Source organism: Myotis myotis, unplaced genomic scaffold, assembly GCF_014108235.1.
Source record: "Myotis myotis isolate mMyoMyo1 unplaced genomic scaffold, mMyoMyo1.p scaffold_m19_p_15, whole genome shotgun sequence".
Lineage (NCBI taxonomy): Eukaryota > Metazoa > Chordata > Mammalia > Chiroptera > Vespertilionidae > Myotis > Myotis myotis.
In genome coordinates this window covers 45,978,538-46,001,513 of record NW_023416319.1, presented here as the reverse complement: position 1 = coordinate 46,001,513, position 22,976 = coordinate 45,978,538, and the positions used below count along the sequence as shown (strand labels likewise).

General features: G+C 39.7%; 1 protein-coding gene across 1 annotated transcript in view; it reads right to left on the bottom strand.

The window, feature by feature from the left end:
* LRMDA (leucine rich melanocyte differentiation associated) overlaps positions 1–22,976 on the bottom strand; it is a 1,016,440-nt gene that overhangs the window by 183,596 nt on the left and 809,868 nt on the right. The window lies entirely within an intron of this gene.

Sequence of the window (22,976 nt, the reverse complement as noted above, 5' to 3'; positions counted from 1 at the left end):
TCAGCCTGCGGACTGAAGGGTCCCAGGTTTGATTCCGGCCAAGGGCACATGCCTGGGTTGCGGGCTCAATCCCCAGTAGGGGGTGTGCAGGAGGCAACCGATCAATGATTCTCTCTTATCATTGATGTTTCTGTCTCTCTCTCCTTCTCTCTTCCTCTCTGAAATCAATAAAGAAATACATTTAACAAAAAAAAAACTAACCTTGAAATGCAGTGTTTGTATAGAATAAGTGTGATGATTCTGTGACTACAGAAAGATTCTATGTACACAAACATGTAGGAGTCAATATGTATATCTATCTGCCATCCCATTCTTACATTTACAGCAGGAGTTTAAAACTAGGGCAGATGGGCAAAATCTGGCCTACCACTTGCATTTGTAAATAAAGTTTTATTGGAACACAGCCATGCTCATTTGCTCACCTATCGCATGTTACAATGACAGAGTTGAGTAGTCACAACAAAAACCATCTGGCTCCTTTACAGTGAAAGTTTACTGACTCATAACTTAGAGCAACTCCATTTGCAGGCACAGATAGCTCATGTTCAACATGTCTGATCGAATTTGCTCCTCCCAAACCATTCCTCAGAACACGGATGTTCCTGCCACAACGGCACTCAGGCCAAAAACTTGGGGGTCATCTGATGCTCTTCCCTCCTCTTCACCATTTACAACCAATCAGTGGATACCACCCAAGTATTCAAACTATGGACAACACTTCTGTGAAGTCCCATTCTCTACACCTTGGCCAGCCCTTGGTCCAAGCCTTATGCTGACTTAGGAAGCCCTCCCCCAATGGCCAAGCCCTTTGTGTCCCCAGGTTCAGAGCACTTGCAGTGCTTCGATGCATTATCTAAGTTCTGCCTGTGGTCTTGATCTAAACTGTAAATGCCTTGAGGGCAGGGGTCCTTACCATCTCTGCACACAGCACAGTGTCTTGCGCAGCAAATTCTTCATGATAACTCAGCCTCCTGTAGCCTGCTTAGTCCTTCTCAGAAACCACCGAGGGCCTGACATGGCAAGGCCTTTGCAGCTGCCATGCCACTGGTCAGCAGGGTTTGGAAATAGTCACTACTCTCCTAAACCTCATGGCCGAGGGGACTTGGGAAAAGAGACTCCTTAACACGGTGGTCTTCAAAATCTTGTGTATAGTGGAATCATTCAAGGATCTTATTAAAAATAACACATGCAGGGTGTCGCCCCAGGCCCACTGAGTCAGAATCCCTGGAAGTAGGTACGCAGCATATATACCTTGTGGGTGTTCCCTAGGAGATCCTTATGAAGGCATGAGAGGCACATATCCTATATAATAAAGAGCTAATATGTAATTAGACCAGATGGTGAAATGACCTTCCAGAATGACCTTCTGGAACGACCACTGGGCAGAGCCATGAGGGCTGAGGCAGCCAGGGCTGCGAGGGCCTACCCTTGCACAAATTTTGTGCATTGGGCCTCTAGTCTAATAATAACAGCTTCCTGAAAACATTCCCCTAGTTCAGTGATGGCGAACCTTTTGAGCTCGGCGTGTCAGCATTTTGAAAAACCCTAACTTAACTCTGGTGCTGTGTCACATATAGAAATTTTTTGATATTTGCAACCATAGTAAAACAAAGACTTATATTTTTGATATTTATTTTATATATTTAAATGCCATTTAACAAAGAAAAATCAACCAAAAAAATGAGTTCTTGTGTCACCTCTGACACGCGTGTCATAGGTTCGCCATCACTGCCCTAGTTCTATCCCACCCCACCACATTATTCTCCATGGGCAGCTAACGCTGCCTAGAACTCCACCCATGCTTTTGTACCAGAGTTTCCCTAAGCTTCCCCACCCTCTGCCACTGGCCCAGAAGAAGCCTGGCTTGAGGGGATAGATGTATCTTTTTCTTAGGGCTGAATTCAAACCTTCAGTCTCTGTGTTTCATTGACTTGCTTCCATCCCTGGTTATTAATGTGGTCTGTCTCTACACTGAGCATCTTTACTGATGAGCATGTCTAAAATCAAGCACCTCCCACTACGTGCTAGCATCACCCCCTTGAATGTGCCATATCGCCCCGTTCCTGCCTGAGGAAAGAGTCATGCAAGCAGTCATACAGTGCATATGTTATAAGAATGCGTGTTTTAATTTGTACTGCCATCTTCAGTTTCAACTTATTGCAGATCATTTAATATGTAAAAACAAATGTTAATGGAAGGATTCAACCAACAACAATACAAATGAGATACTATTAGTATTTATTAGAGATTTTTCTTATTAGACTTAATTTTTCCTTAAATTGCATGTGACCCATTATCATTATGCTCAGTGGATAATATAACAAAACAAAATTACCAGTCCATTGTACTCAAAAAGGATGTCTAAGGTTGCTTGGGTTTTATGACACCAGGCAGAGCACAGATCTAGGAATTTCTCCGGTGCTGCGCTCGGTGATTTTCAGGGGTCTGTTTTCCCCAGAGGCATGTAAGTACTGAAATTGCATTGCATTGCGTGCTGCTCTCAGCGGGAGAGAAAGTGCATAGTCAATGGGTTATTTGCCATTCTCTATTTCCGTTTCATGCAGTCTCGCGGAGGGATCGCTCAGGTGGTTGTTGAAGTTTACTGGACACTCAGGAGCCATCTTGTGGTTTCTCTAAATGGCATTTATAATCTATAACCAAAGGGGTGGTCCGAGAAGCCCCCGGAGCAGCACGCCTAAATTCTGCACGTGTTAATTCAGGTTAAGAGATCTGATTCATTGCTGGGAGATTCCAGGAGGGGGAAACTGCCTCATGTATCTAAACAATATTTATAGGAGGACAAACAGGGATGCAAGGTCTGATATTAGTGCTAAAAAATGACAGAATATTTGAAATCTGTATATGGGAGATAAAAAGACCTTCTGAGTATGCAGATCAATAAATCACAAAGAGGCTATGCCCAAATCACACCTGTGATTTTGCTACACTGTTATCTGTGATAAAAGCACTCACTCCTATAAATGCAGTATTACTCTGCTTCCTGTCAACCAGATATCTCCAATTAGCCATCATTTATTTCATGCTTCACTAGTGCCCTGGTAATGGAAGCTCGTAACAGGATTCCTGAAATGCTGAAATCAAGAAGCAGATTAAAATTTACTCGTATAGTTGTATGTTAAGTGTGTTTTATTGGGGAGGGGGCAGCATGGAAAGAGGGAAGAATACAGGCTTCGGTGTTAGCCCTGGTTTTGAGTCTCACAAGGACATATTAGCACTGGGACCATGGGTAAGCTACATAATATCTCGCTAAGCTTCCATTTCCTCACATATAAAATAAGGATAATATCCAGCTCTAGGAGATAACGCGAAGATTAAATGAGACCACAAGCATATGTAAAATACCAGCACAGTGCCTGGCTCTAAAGAAACCACTCAATAAATAATGGCCTATTATTAATGCTGATGTCTTCTTTACCATCCTCAGTACATCAGAAGCCATGTGGTCACTACATGCATCTCCCTCTTGACTTTTTTTTCTCTGAATCTCCTCATCTACCAGAATATTTGATTCATATGAATATCATATCCCCCAACAGTGACAGAGTACAGAAAGTTTACTGTGGATTCTCAACACTGGATTATTTAAATTTGGAGAAGGAAAGGAATGTTTTCACAGAAACTATTTACTTTTAGAAATATATTTTTATTGAGTTCAGAGAGGAAGGGAGAGGGAGAGAGAAACAGAAATATCGAGCCCACAACCCGGGCATGTGCCCCGACTGGGAATCGAACCCTGACCTCCTGGTTCATAGATCAACACTCAACCAAGGAGCCACCTTGGGTGGGGAAACTATTTCTCCATCCTTAGCTTTGGGGAAACAAAGTTTCAAAGTCTCCAAAATGGTTACAAATTACCCGAAGCTCCTACCCTCTTTAGATCTTTTATTATTTTTATTATAACTATTACATGAGTAAAATATTAAGAGCTAGACTTCTTGACCCTCTTCTATTCTTTTCCAATTCAATGTGGGTCTTCTCCCAGAAGTAACTACTATTAGGGTTTTGTATCCACTCTTCCAAAACTATTTCCATGCATTTATACACATGTATGTGAGTGTGTATGTGTGTGTGTGTGTGTGCAATTTTGTGCTTTTACATAAATTGTATTACAATATACAAATGCCTTATACTCAAATTGTTTTTGCTCAAAAATATGTCTTGAAGATCATTCTGTGTTAGTACTTCATTTACCTTCAACTCTTTTAAACTGCTGCATACTGTTCAAAATCACTTTAACCATTCCCTTTTTGATAGGCATTTTTTTCTCTTTGTACTTTTTTTACTACTAGAAAAATGCTGCAATAAACATCGTTCTGCATACTTCCCTTTGGATGTGTGTAATTGCTAGGTTATAGGCTATATGAATTTTATTTCAGTCTTTTAAATTCAATTTGTTTATTTTTGAATATGATTCAAAATTTAGAGGAAATAAAGTGTAGAGTGAATAGTATTTCTCCCACCCCATCTTCCCATGTGCCCCCCAGCCATAGGCACTCACTATTACCCATCCTTCAGAGTTTTTTAGAAACATAGATTCTTATCATTATACCTTTTATGCATAAAGGATAGTATTCTATGCATATTGTTCTGTATCTTGCTTTATTCCTTTATTGATATATGCTGCATAGACTCACAGAGTTGCATAGCTTTACATATACTAGTAACAATGTAGGGAACTTGCTAATTCTTTTGACAGAGATACACAATATTCCAGAGATTGGATGTCCCATATATATGTAACCATTTCTCAATTGACAGATATTTGGCTATCTTTAATGTTTAGCTAGTACATCTACTGTACAATAAATACTATTGTATATAGGTCATTTTACACATATGCCTGTATTTTTAGGAATGAAATTGCTGATCTATTTTTATAGTTGTTGGTCACTTTTTTATGCAATTTGAATTCTTCATGTATTAGAAAAATATACATAATCTACCACTGTATGTGACATATTTCCAAATACTTTTAAATTCACTGTATGTCTTCCTCACTGTAAAATCTTTTTCTTCTATGTAAAAGTCCTTCCTCTCTTTTTTTTTTTTTGCTTTGAGAAGTATACATATGTTATTATGCAATTAAGTATAAATATGTATCATAAAACTTTAAAGCATGTGCATTGGGTTTCTGATTTAAAACTCCAGCTTTTCTATAAGGTCTTTGTGTGGGCTGGTCTGGATTTTATCATCTTCTAATTTTTTTTAATTTGAAAGAATCTCATATTTATAATAGAAATGTAAGAATAGTACAAAGCGCTTTTTTTTAACATTTGAGAGTAAGTCGCTCAGTGATGCCCTTCACGTTCAAATACTACAGTGTATTTTTAATAAATAAGTACATTCTCCAACATAATTTATAATATAGTCATAAAAATCAGGAAATTACTATACTATTGATATAATACTACCATTCAATTCTAAGACCCCATTTAAATTTTACCAATTTTTCTAATGATTCTTTTTTTAAAAAAAATATTTTTCAATTACAGTTTACATTCAGTATTATTTCATATTAGTTCCAGGTGTACACCATAGCAGGTAGACAATCATATACTTTACAAAGCGCCAAACATAACGATTATAATATTGACTATAACCCCTATGCTGTACTTTACATCTCTGTAACTATCTTGTAACTACCAATTTGTACTTCTTAATCCCTTCACCTTTTTCACCCAGCCCCCATGACTCCTCCCCCTGGCAACCCACAATCTGTTCTCTGTATCTATGAGTCTATTTCAATTTTGCTCATTCATTTATTTTGTGCTTTAGATTCCACTTATAAGTGAAATCATATGGCATTTGTCTTTCTCTGTCTGGCTTATTTTAATGAGCATATGCCCTCTACATCATCCATGCTGTCACAACTGGTAAGAATTCATTTTTTTTTTATGACTGAGTAATATTCCACTGAACATATGTACCACAGCCTTTTTTCCACTTATCCATTGATGGGCACTGGGGTTGCTCCGTATCTTGGCTATTGTAAATAATGCTGCAATGAACATAGGGGTGTATACATTCTTTCAAATTAGATTTGGGGTTTCTTTGGATATATACACAGAAGTGGAATCGCATGGTCATAAAGCAGTTCCATTTTTAATTTTTTGAGGTAACTCCATACTGTTTTCCACAGTGGCTGGACTAATCTGCATTCCCTTCAACAGTGCACAGGGGTTCCCCTTTCTCCACATCCTCACCAGCACTTGCTGTGTGTTGACTTATTGATAATAGCCATTCTGACATATATAAAATGATATCTCATTGGGGTTTTAAATATACTTTCTCTGATCATTAGTGACATTAAGCATCTTTTCATATGTCTGCTGACCACTTGTATGTCCTCTTTGGAGAAGGTTATTTAAAAAAAAAAAATAAAGTCAAGAATATTTTAATAAGGTTAAGGTTTTCAAATTTTCATTTTTAAATCAGGGCTTCTGAATTCTGAATTCTGTCCTTTCTCTTAGCATTTTCATGGTTTATTTTTCTTCACCACTTAAATTCTTAATCCATTTGTAATTTATCCTGGTATAAGGTATGAGAAATGAATCCTTTTTTTTCCAAAAAGCTACTCATTTGCCCCAAGAACATATATTGAATAGGCTATCTTTTACCACCAGTTTAGGGTAACACATTGTCATATACTAAATTCCACATGTAAATCTGTTTAATTTTTGTTCTGGAATTCCCATTTTATTCCATTAGCTTGTTGAGTGATTTGTGTGCCAGTGCTATATTTTAAAAAATTATTGATGCTTTATAATACACTGAATATCTAGTAGGACTAATCCTTCTCCCAATATATATATATATATTTTTTCAGAATGATCCAGGCTATTATCTTCTCACCTAAACTTTAGATCCAATTTTTCTAGTTTAAAGAGAAAAGGAAAAACTTTGGTAGTTACATACTTATATAGTTTTGTAATGAAATTATATTTTAACGAAGAGATCATGGACGTATTTATGGTCTTGAGTTTTCCTGTAAAAGAATATTGTATGTCTGTTCATATCTCCATGCCTTCTTTTCTGTTCTTCTAAAAAGTCATAACATTTTTTATAAAGATATTTTATATGGTCGTTAATGTGTAATATTTCAATTTTATTTCCTTTTATGTTGCTTTTGTAAATGGAGTCTTTCATTTAAAATATTTTCTAACTGGCTTTTGTTTAAATATTAAAAGGCTAGTGATTTCTGTAAGTGTATTTTACTTCCTCAATGAGTTCTCTTAATCTTTCTTTTAAGTTTCCAATTGTCAAATCAAATAAAATCATTTGTAAACATGATAATTTTGTCATGTGTTCCATTTTCATGCCTGCAGTTTCTTTCTTTACCTAATTCCATGGGCCAGTATTTCCAGTAGTATTGATAACAGTAGATGTAACAGATATATTATGTTGTCCTTGTTTTAATAGTAATATCTGTTTGCCCATTAAGTTGGATGTTGGCATTGGACTAAGATGGATAGATTTTTTTTATCATATTAGAGAAGCATACATCTATTTTTGTATTTTTTTTAATCAAGAACATTTATTAAATTTGGCTAAAGCCCTTTCAGCATCTATAGGATTATGCCTTTCATCCTTAGATCTTTTAAAACAATTCAATAAATAAATGTATATCCCAATACTGAGACCTCATTTCATATTGAGAATAAATCTCACTTGGTCACAATGTTTTACTCTGCTCTTTATACTTTTGGGTGTTGCTTATAATGACTTTATTGAGATTTTTGTACATATATCATAATTGAATAAACTATCTAGTTATTTTCTCTGAAACCTCAATTTTTATGTAAAGGTTTAAGTACTCTGTAAATAGAATTTAGGAGTACACACTTATTGATCTGTGCTCCGGAATGGTTGAAATAGCTTTGGAATTTCCCCTGTGGTGTACAGGAGCCAGCTTGCAGGGGCTCACAGGCCAGGTTGTGCACATCTCTCAACTCCACATAAAGTAACATCACGTCTGTAGCTTGAAATCAGTCACAGTGGGAATATTCATGTCACAGAAATTGGTAAACACCACAGATCTGAGGTTTTGCTTTTTTGTGCTTGTTTGTTTTTCAGAGACCCAATTGTTAAACATTGAACAGAGTACTGCTGAGTAATTTTCTCTCTTAACGTTATATAAAATTTCCCTATAAATACATCTAGACTTTGTGCTTTTGGGGGGTCATAATAGGTATTTATGAACTTTATTTTACCTCTGGAAATCAATCTGTTTGACAGTTCGGGAAAATTATATTTTCCTTGAAAACTACCCACTTTGATTTAGACTTTCAGATATTTGCAGAGGGGTGAAGAAAGTTAAAGTTAGTTCTCACGATTCCTTTAATTTTCTCCTATTTCTGTGACTTTTTCCTTTCTTTCTGCATTGTCTTCAAATTTTCTTGATTAGCATAGTAATTTAGGTTTTCAAAAAATTAGCTTTCAGATTATTTATTATACTTCTTTGCTTTCTATCTTACTAATACCTGGTTTTAGCTATGATAATTCATTTCTTTTGGTATATTTAGTTGAGTGTATTTTGAATCAAATGTTTAATTTATCTTTTATATATTTTCTTCATTAAAGTTATAGATATATACAAGTATCCTATATAATAAAGAGTTAATATGATAATGGTTGTGACTTACTCATGCCATAACGACCGATCAGCAGGAGGCTGCATGTGCAGCAGGCACGTGGGTGGGCGGGGCTGTGTGCATGACTAGGTGCACGCAGGTAGGCAGGGACTTGACTCTGGAGAACTTGACCAGTTTCTGGGCCCCACCAGCACAGCGGCCACGGGACTTTTCTGGGTCCCGTCTCTGGCAGTGGCGGAGGGGGCGGCAGCTGTGGACTCTTTCTGGGTGGGAGGGCAGGGCTGCACTTGCGGGGAGGCAAGCGCAGGGAGGGATCCCGGGACTTGTGTGATTTCGTGCACTGGGTCACTAGTATATATTGTATATGTATATGTATATGTATATGTACATTTATATGTATATATAGTTAAAGCTGTTTTCCTCTGAAAATAGCCTTACATCTATTGATAGGTTCTAATAGGTAATCATTTCATTATCACACTTCTCTGGCTATTCCATAGTTTGGGCTTGTATGTTTTGTTTGACTTGAGATTTAAGAATATTCGAAAATTTCTGGGTAGCTGAGCTTTCTGCAATCTAATTTTTAAATTAATTTTTAGTTTCATTACACTGTGACCTGAGAGTTTTTGTACTACTTCTAGTCCCTGAAATTTATTGAAATTCTGTTTGTGACCCAGTATGTCATTATTGTACAAGGCTGTAGTTGCCAAAAGGGTCAGAGCAATATTTCTGGTTTCACATTCTCTTCTAGAACTTTGCCCATCAAAAGATGGAGTCTATTCTCCCTTCCCCTAAACCTAGGCAGAACTTTTGTGACTACCTTGATGAATAAAATGGAGCTACAGTAGGTCATGATAGACAATAGGACTTTTACCTGGCTCTTACACTCTCTCTATGGCAGTGGTTCTCAACCTTCCTAATGCCGCAACCCTTTAATACAGTTCCTCATGTTGTGGTGACCCCCGATTTCATTGTTACAAATTGAACATAATTAAAACATAGTGATTAATCACAAAAACAATATGTAATTATATATGTGTTTTCCGATGGTCTTAGGCGACCCCTGTGAAAGGGTTGTTCGACCCCTAAAGGGGTCGCGACCCACAGGTTGAGGACCACTGCTCTAGGGCCTCTTGCCCTTAGAGCTCCACCACTATGCTATGAGGAAGACCTTATCAGCCTACAGTGGAAGACCACATGGGAAGAAACTGAGGCCCCAGCTGGTAGTCAGCATCCATCACTGAGTATATGATATTTCAAATGATTCTAACTCCCAGATATCAAATCTCCTACCGAGGCCTCAGATATTACAGAGCAGCAATAAGTCCTTCCCGCTGTCTTCTTTTGGAATTCCTGACCCGCAGAATCTGTGGACCTAATAAATGTCTTGTGCTTAGAGACCTCCTGAAGCTGGTCTGACATGTTGAAACTCCCACATTTATTTTGGGCTGGGATCAAGCTCTTTGGTCCTACCCTTCTATCCATCTTGCAGTCTACATACTTCCTGATCAACAGCACTACCCTTCCTTGTTTTGCAATTAGTTATGGTATGAGTGTGTTTTTCCCCCCATAGGGCGTAGTGTAATATTGTTTCTATCATTTCTGCTAACACCTTAAATGGCTTCCTGACTTAGTCATGCAAATGGCCTACAAGATGCTACAAGTTCTGGCCTCTGATAGCATTTTGACTTGCATCTACACTCTTCCTCCAACCCTCCCCTCCCCACTAGATGACTAAGTCTAGCCACACCCGCCCCCTAGCTCTACTTCATGTATGCCAGTGATGCTCCTATCTCAAGACCATCCACTTACTCTTCCCTCTGCCTAGATGACTCTTCTCTCAGATATTCTCAGGTTTTCATCTTTCACCTCCTTCAACTTATCACTCCAATACCACTTTCTCCGTGCTGCCTTCTGCTGTGAGACTCAAATGATCAATATTGCCTTGTTTTCATCTTAGTACTTATCTCTAACATACTATATGAATTTTACTTTTTTTATTTTAGTTATTGACCCTTTCAGTAATAAAATGTAAGCTCTTTGAAGTCAGAATTTTTGTCTGATTTATTCATCTCCTATCCCTACTGTTTGGAAGAGTGCTTGACAGATAGCATGAGATCAGGGGGTATTTTTTCTAATTAATGAATACATTGTTGGAAATTCAGAAATAGAAAAGGAGGCCGTGGAACGTGCTCATTATGCTATCTTAGTTTTCCTTATACTGTACAGTTTCCCAGCTACTCCAGCGTTCACTGCCCTGCCTGCCCCGTTCTCGGGAGGACCTTGACTATTTGATTTACAGGCTGTATGAAGTAAGTCCTAGAAAGATTCCAATGAAGCAGATGAAGAAAAAATAAATTAGACATAAAAAGGAAAGCTCTCTCTTGAGAGAAGAAATTTGTGGGAGAGGATGGTTATATGGGTTTCTTTAATCAAAACCAAAGTGAGGGACTGCATCTCATCCTCTTTGACTCGCCTTGATTTGGGAGAAACTGATGAGGTATAGCAAGATAAATAAAGGAATAAAGAGCTAATCCATAAGAGAGAAGACTGTTTTATTGTTCTTACACAGATGTCTGTCCTTACAACACAAGATTTTTTTTTTCCTTTGGGGTGAGAGTGGGAAGAGGGGTAAAAGGGCAATTTAAATTGGAATCTCCAGGCAGTCTGTGTTTTGGAATTAGTGTTGCATTATTTTCCTGGCTCCCCACCCCCTCCTGTCTCTTACTGAGAAACATTTGCCCTGGAACAGCACACAGAGTTTTCATTAGCATCCCTGAGGATAGAACTCTGACCCCACAGACTAAGGAAGCTACAAATGGAAAATTCCAACTTGCTGTACTCTTATTTTCATGCTAATGTTTCTGCAGAGAGTATTTAAAGAAACAGATGCACAGGAATAATAAAGCTTTGAGGACTAAGAACTCTGACAACACTGGAGTGTTTTTCCAGGATGGTCTTATATCTATCTGCACTTGTAGAAGTCCAGAGAGGTCAAGGTGAAATAGGGTTTCATTTTATGAAGAAGTTGAACTAGCATTGACACAGAGAGCCCCGGATCTGGGTTTCATATCCTGGCTGGATTTGAAAGTCGTGTAACTTTCATTTCACTTCCTTCAGTCTACATCCTTCAACTGTCAATGACAGCTGAGCATATCCTTCAGTAAAAGCCTTGGGGAGTGGTGATTTCCCAGTCTCCCTTGACAATCCACACCCGAGTCCAACAATAGTCATCCTTTCCTTACATCCAACCAAAACATGTGGCACCACTGTATTTTTGGCCCCTGGTCACTCCCCTTGTATTCTGTGTAATAAGGAAAACTTCTCATCTTTTTCTTAGAATAACTTCATCCTGGATATAACTCCTCAAGTGGAAGATATATAAGAGCATACATTCCACAAAGCCAAATGGTCAACCTCCTCCTCTTAATATGCAAACAAAGGTTATATTTTATTTCACCATAAACATACCTCACAGAGGAAAAGCTAACTGGAGACAGAATAATTATATATAACCCCTGTTTTAAGGTTACTTCTCACCCCCCCCCCCCCCCGCAGTCCATCCAGATTATGGCTAGAAATTCAACAAGAATTCCACTTGGTCTGTCCAGAAGTCCTCTTCCACACTAGCAGTGAGAGTTCCTGCAGCTTTGTTAGCTGCACAGCTGGCTCCATTCCAGTGGTGGCTTTAGACTGTATATAGTCAAGTGCACAGGAGCACCAACTGGGTGGAAATGTGTGAGCAGAGAAACAGGGGATGGAAGATGTGTTTTGAAGCTGAATTTCTCTACCCAGCACACATCGTTCTTCTCAGTTTGCGGGTTTACATGAGGTGACCAGGGGAAAGAACTCTTAAACAATTGGAAGTAGAAGGTGAGGAAGCATAGCCGCTTCTTTATACCTAAATAAAACACGTTAGCAGTGGCCACTCCCAAGTGATATGATAAACCCGGCTTTCTCCTTCCACCTATCTGTTCAATTCCGCTCTCACTTTCCTCCAAGGTTGCCTCCCAAGCCTTCGTTCTTCACTCATCTGCCCTCCTCTGCACTCCTACATCTAGCTTGGCCTCTGCTTTCTAGGTGCAGGCCCTTATTTCCTTACTTAGACTATAGGATTCCTGAAGGCAGAGCCTACAGCTTCTTTTGCTTCTCCCACAACCACAGCGCAGGGTTCTTCTCAAGGAAACATGGCTGCGTGATTGATTGAAGAAACAGAAACAGGCCCCTGGGGTGACCTGAAGCATATGGGATTCTGATTAGGAGAACTAAAAAGTCAGAAAGCCCCAAGCCACACCCTTCATAAAGTACACACATCCCAACAAATCCAAGGTTATTGGAAAAGTAACAGCCCTCTCCCCGAAACAGCCCAACCAAAACTTTCATTAGAATGGATAAAGAAGTGAAGCAGTAAATATTAATGGCTGGGAGGGGAAGCCAAGGAGAGCAGGCTCAAGGAGCAGGTGTCCCCCTCACTCAATCTTAATCCACTTGCAGCCAACAACGTCATCGCTTGGCCTTCTTGAGCTCGCCGACAGGCCATTTTTCATGATTTTACCATTTCTGGCCCAATGCAAACTTTTTAATTAAATGTACCACATGATTCCAGATGTTTGTTTATTTGTTCCAAAAAAGGTTGTAAAATCTCTACATTAGGAAAAACCTGTGGCAGGGCTAAAGCTCTCTACAAGAGACAGGGAAATGAGAAAGTTGGAAACCCTGGGACTGGGAAGTGAATGCTGGGCAGAGCTCTCAGCAGAACAATCTAGACAAAAAGCATTGGTTTCACATACCTCTTCCTTCAGAAACCCAGGATTCAGGAATCAAGCACATCGGGCACTTATTAGTTTACTAAAGAATGTAGCTCATTTTGAGCCAAAGACTGGAAGGGAAAACATTTTTGTGGCTGCTTTGCCTGCTTATTGTATGTTTGTTGCTGTTGCCATGAGCTCCACTATATAAATCCCAGACGTCTTCCATTTAGCAGACAAGATTATAGCTTATGCATGAGTAGTAGGGGAGAATCTTGCAGGGTGTGTCGGAGGGGGGGGGGGCGGGTGTGAGAGAGGGGATACATGCAGGGGCCACAGCTTCTCCGCACACACCATGCCAGCTTCCTTGCAGCCTTCTGCTCTCGAGTGCTCTCTATCCCTACATAGAATCAGTCATTAGGTAGGTCTGTTGCATTTGCTACAGAATGTTGCTCTGTAGCACCAGTAACTCCAGGTCTTCATCATCAAATGCTAGATTATTTTAACATTAACGAAACTGATGCTGGACTCTACATTTTGGTTTCCAAAGCCAACCTCAGAAATGCTTTGAAAAACATGGGGACAAAGAGTATTGACTGACCATTTTCTCTGATGCCCAAGCCAAGGAGAGCCGGCAATCAGACCATCGGCAACCTGGAGCAGCCCCTCCATAGTGGCCACGAGGTTTCCTTCACATCACCCCACCCTCCTGGCCCCAGCTGCCTCCCCCATCTGTTACTCAGTTGTTTCCTACATTATCTTTGCTACAAACATGCTCTTTGAAAGCAATAGAGTCTGCAGTCACATAGCCTGGTGTCAAGGAATCGAAAGCTTCTAAAACTGGAACAAACTCGTTTTGATGCCATCCCACAGTGGCCTCCTGGAGCCCAGGCTCTTCTTTCCAATCCCATGCATACTGCTTACAGATGAATGATCCCCTCGCACAGCTTTCAATCAAATCTAGGTGCTACTGGCTGTTCAATGACGGTTATAATGCAAACCTGCCCTACGTGAGTGACCTAATTTCTGACTTTTTAAAAACTCAGTCTCTGCTTCTGGTCAGTTCTATCTGTTTTTACCCCTGTGCTTTTTCTTTACCCACTTCCTTTGTATGGAATGCCCTTTGTCACCCACCTACCCATGCTCTACATGTTCTCAAAACCCAAAGTCAACATCTTCCACTAGGCCTAACTATTCTAGCCTTTGCTGGTTCCTATCTTTCCTAAACATCCATGGCACTTACACCAGCTTTTACAGGTAAGGCAATTCTTAATTATATCATACATAATACCTTGTCTGGTTAGCATTGCTTCATTTTTGGTATCTCCACAAATTCCCAGAGGATAGCTACTGTGCCCTCTGTTTCTGAATTCTCCACAAACCCTAACAAATACTTTGTACACAGTGGATACTAAATAAAGACATGCTGGAGGAGTCCTTGGTTGACAGTGCTGAGTACAATATTTATCTTTTCAGGAGTTATGTTTGACCAATGGAAGGGATGAAAAACAGCCCATGACTAAAACTTCATGACATTTAGAATCTTCAAACCTGTCAATCTCATACCCTCCATTTTTTTTAAGAGATAGGGACATGTTGTTTTTTGTTGTTTTGTTAATCCTCACCCAAGGATATTCTTTTTTTTTCCATTGATTTTTTTCAGAGAGAATGGAAGGAAGGTTACAAGAGAGAGAAACATTGATTGGTTGTCTCCTGCACGCGCCCAGACTGGGGCCGGGAATCAAATTTGCAACCCAGGCACATACCTTTGACCAGGAATCGAACCTGAGACCCTCCAATGAGCAGGCCAATACTCTAACCACTGAACTGCCAGCCAAGACAGAGGAATATGTTGTTGTTTTTAGTACCATTTTTTATTTGCTCTTTCAGAGGAAGGGTTATTCTTTTGACTGTTCATCCCACAGAGGTGAGGTGTGTTACTGTGGGTGGGTGGGGAGATGATTCTAATTTTTTCTCCTTATATAGCTTTTGAAAAATAAGGACCAAATTTCTAGCTCCTCTGTGTGCATGAGTACACCACAGTTCTGCCAGAAGAGTAGAAATAAAGCAATTCCAGAGACTGCAAATGAAAGATCATCCTTGGAGAAAAAGGATAGGAAATGGACCCCTATGGATTTCAAATGCTTGAAGGCGGTTGCTTAAAGTTCCTGGCTAGAGTCCACGCCAGTCTTGGTAATAGTCTAACAGATTCATCCATCTTCAGATTCCACTTGGCTGGCTCTTCCATCACTGCCACCTTCCCAGACAGCGCGCGCACATGCACATCTATCTATATATGTGCGGAAGTTTTAATCTACCCCACTCTCCATTCCAATCCACCCAGCATGCTTGGTACACAGTGAAGCTGTTGACCCTGCAAAGCAGTAGGGAGATGAATTTGATGACCCAGACTAGAGTTTTTAAACCATTTCAGCAAGGTCTAGAATCAAAGGAAAGTACAATTTATTCAGCACTTAGTAAAGTCCTTTCACTGTGGAACAGAACGCACACACTGAAAATAGACTCCCGCTGCCACCCAGATAAAATAAACCTGTCAACCACTACTGTCAACTCACTAGTCACCTCGATTAAATAAAAGCAACTTCAGCATTTCTCAGCATCTGAGAATTCCACCAAGATTATAAGCCCATAAAAGCATTATGAAGAAAACTAAAGTAATAGGTTCTGTTGATAATGTCATCAGAGGAAGGTATTTTACATAATTAGAAAATGCTAATAATAGCTCTGCTCAAGAAACCAACAGATTCACCATTATCACCATCCTCCCTGCCACCCACCCACACACATACACTTACACAGCAAAGCCAGATCATGAAGTCTGAGAGAAGGTGTCACCAGAAAGCGACCGGCAGGTCTGACCCAGCGTGGTCTCTAGACTGTGCAGGTTCTTGACTTCATGTAGATAAGATTTCACAACACAAGTCCAGGCAATTTTCAGAGTAACATTTATTAAAGCTGGGGACAGTGAGACAAAGGAAGGGCTTAGAACAGAAGAAGCAACAGGGGAGAGCCTAGGTGTTGCTGCTTTGGCTCTCTAGAAATGTTGTAAGGAAGAAATGAGCCACGTGGGGCTGTGTAGACTCACTCAGAAGGAAAAGTCACAGTGACAGAAGTGAGCCAAGACGGAGCTGCTGTTAGCTCACTGAAAAGTCAGAGAAAACCGGGCCTCAGAGGCATGTTCAGGGATTAGCCTGGAAGGAACTGTGGCTGCCTGCTGCTCCCCTGGTTGCAAGTCTCATGGGACCCTTAGAGTTTAGGAGAAAGAGAGCAAAAGTACACACCTGAGAAAATGAGAGGCACGGGCTTGCTCCAAGGAGAGCATGCTGGCTTGCTTTATCTTGAGGGTTTTCTAAAGGCAAGAATTTTAGAGGAGGTCTCAGGGGAGGTCTCAATGAAATATTCATCAGCTTTCCAGGTATGTCCTTCAATATACTGATTCATCAAAATGAGAATCTAGAGGGGTTCAGGTCATTCTCTGGTCAGTTTCACCTTCAAAGAATGTCACCGAAGAGGGACCAGGACCAAGTCGGGTCAGCCCCAGCATGATCTGGGATATGTACTCCATTTGCTCCTAAGTGTCCTTGGTTAGGGAAGGTAATACATTGCAATATATTATCTGGCTGTAAATTGCTTGGGCAGTTTGTTCAGCTCTCTCCATTTCCCCATTCCATTTGTCGAGGAATTTTCCTAGCTTCTTATTGTCCTGCCTCAAAGGGAGCCACTATTTGGCAGGACCCACGGATGAAATGTTCCTCCCATCGGCAGGGAGGTCTTCCTTACCAATTGCCAATGTAGTCTTCTCCTCCCCTTCTCTCTCTCTCTCTTTCTCTCTCTCTCTATCTCTATCTCTATCTCTCTCTCTATCTCTATCTCTATCTCTATCTCTATCTCTATCTCTATCTCTCTCTTTTTCTCCCACTCTCCACCCCACAGCTTTCAATACACTTTGCATAGAAAAAGCTGAATCTGTCATGTTCCTATGAACCTTCAGTGAATCCGTGATGTTTTTTGAGAAATCATCAGATGGTTGTCTCCCTTGAAAGACTACAGTGAACACTTGAACAACCAAAGTTTGGACTGCACAAGTCAACTCATGCAAGGATTTTTTAAAAATAAATACATACAGTAGTATAAATGTATTTTCTCTTCCTACAAACATTGTCTTTTCTCTAGCTTACTTTATTGTAAGAATACAGTATATAACACATATAACATACAAAGTAGGTATTAATTGACTGTTCATGTTACAATAGGCAATTAGTAGTTAAGGTTTGGGAGAGTCAAAAGTCATAAGCAGATTTTTGACTGTGCAGAGGGTTAGCACCACTAATCCCTGTGTTGTTCAAGGGTCAACAGTAATCAAAATATTCCAGAAGATAGAGGCAACAAATAAGCGATGCTACCTCAGTCACAGGGTCTCATCTCAAGTGAGGCCTACCCGGCAAAGGCACCCAAAGCCATCGATTGCTTATTCCACCTTTTTAATTGGTCATTGGGAACCAAAAAGCAATAGGCAAAAAGATTTCTTGATGCTGAACTATTAAGATAACCTAAATAAATGCATCTATTTTCCTTGAGTTTTTACTATTATTCTGTGTAGATTTTGTTTATTATGATCAAACCAACTTAGCTTTCACATTTCCTGTGGGCTGACATGGCAAGATGGTAGGAGTATAAAAAACAGAAAGTAGTTTAAAAATTGGGTGAAAGAGACAGATTGCTTCCGAATCCTATAAGCCTAAAACAAATTGTGCTGAACAGTCTGGTTATCGAGCAGCCCCATCTTGAGCCCTCCCAAAGGTATTCTGTTGTTGGCATGTAGTTTCTCTGGCCAACATCTGCCCAACCCAAACTTCGTTGTCTACATCACCACATCTTCACATGCATCCATTTAATTTTCTGCTTATTCATTTCACTTTGGCTGATTTAAATAGTTGGAGCAAAGCACTTTGTATTTATGGCTTCTGTGAAAATACATTTTATGGCAGCGCAGGCTAAAACTGTTTAAAAAATCAACATAAAAAACACTCGCAGTTTTTCTTTCTGTCTTTTTCTTCTTTTTGAATGGTTCACATTGAGCTGCTTCATGGAGATATACAGAAAAATCAATTGCTAAGCATAAAACGCAATTCACATTAAGGAAACTGCAAACAATAACTAATTATGATAAGTTGCTATGTAAATCACTCTCTGACAGTCCCAGCAATCAATTTCAAACACAAATAGACCAAACCCCTTGTTGGAGAAGAGGATAAGCACCTAACAACTGTGTCAATAAATAGAATGGCAAGATTGCCAAGGATGGATAGAGGCAGGACAGATATCATCTCCAAGCAAGTTTTCATAGCAGATTTCCTCCTGGTTTCTTGCTCTCTTTCTTTTATACATTTAAATTCCAGTTCTTGATATGACAAGCTAACTAACTATGGCCCATCTTCAAGACTATATAAGCATCGGGAAAAATTTAATAATTTAGAGATTTTTATTGGGCTCACAATTACTTTGCAAAATATTTGTGCAAATAAACAGGAATGGGACCTTCAACATGATAACTGTTGGTGAAGTAGGATTATGGTAAATGTGCTGGATTGCACATTTTAACTAGGTTTTACCACCCCCTCTTCTAAGGTCTCTTCTGCAACTCAGAAGAAAACCTGAAAACTACATTTCCCAGAATTACCTTGGTACACAGTCCTAGGTTAGAGTGGGCCAAAGAGAGATACTGGAGTAAGATTGGAAATCCAGAGAGAAGGAAGGGCAGGGCAATGTATAGATATCCCTAATGTTTGAAGCAGTATCCATGTGAACTTCTTGAGAATCACCCCCATTTTTGTGTACATTAGAAATTCAGCAAGAGATTTCTGGGGGTTCCTGAGATACCCAGACTGATACCTGAGACTCTAGGTAACAGTTTCCCTGAGTCAGTCCTTCCCTGATTGTGTAAGACTCCCATTACTTACAGTAAAACCCTTCATAATTTGAATATATAGTGTGTCTTCTATTTTCTCTGTCTCAATTCAGACTGATACCATCGCATTTTCCTCTCTGGTTTCTCAAACTTTCTCTGTGCCAGAACTGATAGATGTGTAATTTAAAAGAAGGGGAGGGGCATTAACAGGCTATTATTTTGACAGAAATAGGCAATGCCTATTTCTCTGAAGCCTTAGCACAGGCTATGGAAATCCACCAGCAGTGGACATTTCCAGGCTGTGCCCCTCTCTGTACTTTCTCTCTTCTTTCCGCCAGCACAATGTCACAGTCAGTCCTGCATTCGCTTCATATGTCTTGTGTGAAGGACAAATGTCAGGAATGGCCTGGGAATCAAGGACAGGGACCTTCAATTTTTTCCCTTGCCTCTGTTACTGAGTGACTCAGTCTTCTCTAGAAATTCTTGGGTCTTCCTCTGTTAAATGGGAATGATAACATTCCCACATTATTGAATTATCTTAAGGATGACATGGTCTGTTCTCCAAATAGAAATGTCTTCCCCAAAAGACACAATGGTCTATATAAATGAAAATTCTACTTCTAAAAGCCACCAGATAAAGAGTGGAAATATGGCCCGTGCATGTGGCATATTTAGAGACATTTCTCCAGCAAACATTTCACCATTCTTCATAACATGGATACCAACATATAGTATGTGGACTGCCAGTTAGTAGCAGCTGAGATCACTGACACAGCCCCATGTCCCTGCACTCTGAAGACATGCTCAGGCCTAGAGCAGAATTGTCACAGAGACTCAGATGGAGCCTTCTAAAACCTTAACTACAGTACAACCTGCATCATATTGAGTGTTCTGGCCCTTCTTTGAGAGCGTCTGTTCTAGTAAAAGTTTCATTAGTTGCTTCCATTTGTCCTACTTCATTTCTACTATCATAACACTAGAGTTTAAAAACTATGACATTAAAATAATTATCTACCCAAATGTTATATAATGTTGTTAAATGCTGCCTGGCACTGAATCAATAGACATGGCTTCCGTCCACATGGCTTCTGGGTTTCTGAGAGCAGCAGAGCTGTGGTCTGAGGTCCTCACGGTTGGCTATTCCCTTCGGTATAGATGGGTCCTTCCCCAAGGAAAGATGGGTCCCTTTTATCAGATACAGTCAAGCTAAGCTACCTTGCAGAGGTATCTGAGTTACTGGCTTTCGCCCAGGTGTCCATCACTTATCATTTACTGAACAAATATTTTCTGAATTTCTATTAAGTAGGAGGCACTGCATATACAGTGGTGAGCAAACAGACACAATCTCCTCCACTCTTCCTAAGAGCTTAAAGCCTATCTAGGAAGACAGTCCCTGCAAAGGTAAACCCAACCTAATACAAATGTGCAGGTGGGATCAGAGAATCCCCTTGGAGCTATGATACTTAAGCCGATACCTGAAGAATGAGCAGGAGTCAGTAATGTGAGAGGGAAGACAGGTTCAAATCTGTACGGCCCCTCGGGGAGCTTTCATTTATGAGAAGTTCAAGATGTACCTTTACCTGACCTCTGTCAGACAAAGCAGAATAGGAACAACTTCACTAAGGAAGATATAGAAATAAACATTATAAGTACCCCAAGATGAGAAAAATAAAAACAGATAAGATCAGAAAAAAGTTTCATCCAGGAAGCAGGAAGTACTGCACATCACTGGAAAAATAGAGTCCCCTATCTCTTGACCATTATCCTGAGCCCTGACTTTTCTTGCATTTGAATTTAGAGTCCTTAGGACATGAATCTTAGGCCCATCATACTCGACATTGGAAGTTACATAAAAGGACAAGTAAAGGGGAAATGACATGTATCAAAAAATGAGCAATTTTCACATGAACTACTGCCTGATAGTTTGTGTACTTGTTGGTGCGGAATGAAAAGAGATTGGGAACTAGAGGAATCAAACATTATTTGCAAATAGAACTTAAGGTTTTATGGACCAAATTTCAGATCCATGGAGGATTTCACCTGGGAGAGAAGTGATGTAACCTGCCTTCACAATGTGAAAGTAGTTATCTGGGTAAATGTTGGTAAGCTGTTTCCATGAAGGTATTAATCAATGACACTCAAATAGCTTGCCAATTCATATGATCAGAAATTTAGAATAACTTTTTTAACTTAAATATTTTTAAAAGATGACACTAAGTGGTTTCATTCTGGGTGCCAAAATATACGGCTTTTCCCAGTGGTCATTGTATGATTCCTGCCAAGCTGAAATATATCAGTCTCATCTTTTCCCCCACATAGATCAGTCCAATAATTCGGCCTTACTGAGCCTCTTTGCCTCTCTCTCCCTGGTTTCCTCATGTCCAAAGGCCCTAAAAACCTGGCCATCATTTCATGATGCTTTCTTGCTTTTTCCACCATCCGAGACCTTAGCACTGATCAAGCACCATGTGCAATAAATGTATAGAAATATTCTTCAGTAAAATCAAAACAACAGTTGTTGGCTTCCTTTAAATAACATTTTTCCCATTGATGCTGGGCTCTGATATCATCTAAGAGCACCTATTTTCACTCTAACCACTTTAGGCAAAAATTTTCATATTCCAAATATTACTCAAAATATCTTCAAAACTTATTTTCTTAAATCCCATCTCTTTAAGGTTCAGATTTATTACTTGACTGTTACAATGACAGAGGATCTTTATCTTATTCATGATTAACACTTATCTGGTGGCATCCTCCTATTGTGAAATCCCAATTTCATGGACATATCAACTTTTACAAGGAGTCTGAGATTTCAGTTCCTATGCAGTGTGTTCAATAGGCTATATACAGTAAAATCACCTTCATCCAACTATTAAAAACAAACAGATAAACCCATGATGATATGATGCTAAGGTTAATTTGTTATTCTTTCTAGATTAGGCATTACTATTATCCTAGGGGAATTTGAAAAATGTCTCTAAAGGGATGTGCTCAAAACCTTCATAAGGACATTTAGTGAAGGAAACCAATTCACGCCTCTTAAAATATAACATGTTGGCAGCAATTTATTCTACCTGACTTGGAGCAAAATTGATTTTTCACAAAATTGACATGCAATGAACTGTATCACAATTGAACCCTAATGGAACAATGTATATTTAAATGTAGGAAAGTTCTACTGTGCCCAGACATCAAAGATGCAACACAAGCCCAAGTCGCAGACAACAGGAACCTGGCATGACCTCTGGACCATTTTCTACAGAAATGCGCCATGTGCCCAGAGCCCACATGTTCTCAGGGGACCAGCTCGCCCCTCTCTGGGCATCTCTACAGCCTTTTCTCCTACCCACTGACTCTTCAGTGTAGCTGGGATGACAAAGCTGGACCGTCCTTACTAAGTGACCACTGCACGGACAGAGGGAATTGCTGCTTGGGGAAACAATTTTAAAGTATGCAATGCCCCCAGTCCAAGCCTGTTCTTACTTACCCTTGGAAGGCAGGTTCCCAATTAGGAAACGTGGCTGTAGTCATGACTGGGCTAAAAGGAGGTAAACAGGTTACACCGCGGGGCCTCATCCTGTCCTAACCAGTTCCAACAAATGGGATCACATAGTCCTTGACCTAAGCAGCCAGCTTAGGGATAAGACATTTTTAAATTATATTCCATACCGACTCTAGAGATGA